This window comes from Salminus brasiliensis, chromosome 7, assembly GCF_030463535.1.
Source record: "Salminus brasiliensis chromosome 7, fSalBra1.hap2, whole genome shotgun sequence".
NCBI lineage: Eukaryota > Metazoa > Chordata > Actinopteri > Characiformes > Bryconidae > Salminus > Salminus brasiliensis.
In genome coordinates this window covers 2,107,548-2,108,169 of record NC_132884.1, presented here as the reverse complement: position 1 = coordinate 2,108,169, position 622 = coordinate 2,107,548, and positions in this window count along the sequence as shown.

The following is a 622-nucleotide window of genomic DNA, read 5'->3' as shown; positions in this document are numbered from 1 at the left end:
TGTGGTCTCTGACACACCGAAACGTCAGCAGCAGATTCTTTAAGCCCTGCAAGTTGTGAGGTGGGGCCTTCCTTGTAGCTCTTTTGGTAGGTACTGACCACTGCACACCGGGAACACCCCACAAGACCTGTCTTGTTGATGTTTTGGAGATGTTCTGACCCAGTCACAGTTCTGACCCCTGACTGTTTCTGCACTTGCTGCCTGATATGTAGTTCCAGACCTTGACAGGAGCCACTGGATCCAGATCATCAGTGTCGTTCACTTCACCTGTCAGTGGTTTCAATGTTATGGCTGAGCGATATGTGGACGGCTGATGTTATGGCCAGTTCGGTGATGGTACCGCTACCGCTCTAATGTAATCTTAATTTCACGCTCAAATGAGGCTGTAATGCTCTTTAATAGCCCTCATTAACTGGCTAATCCCCCCCATCAATTGTGTGCTCTAATAACCTAATGGCCTTCATGTGAAAGAAGGTGTACTGCTTAAAAAAGGACAACGTCCAGCTTGAGAGGCCTGAGAAACTCCATTTTCTGTCCCCCTGGTCAGACCTTCCCTTCTCCGCGGCTCCAGTGAAGCCTCCACATGCCTAATGCAGTGTGAAAATGGACTAACCGTTGTGAA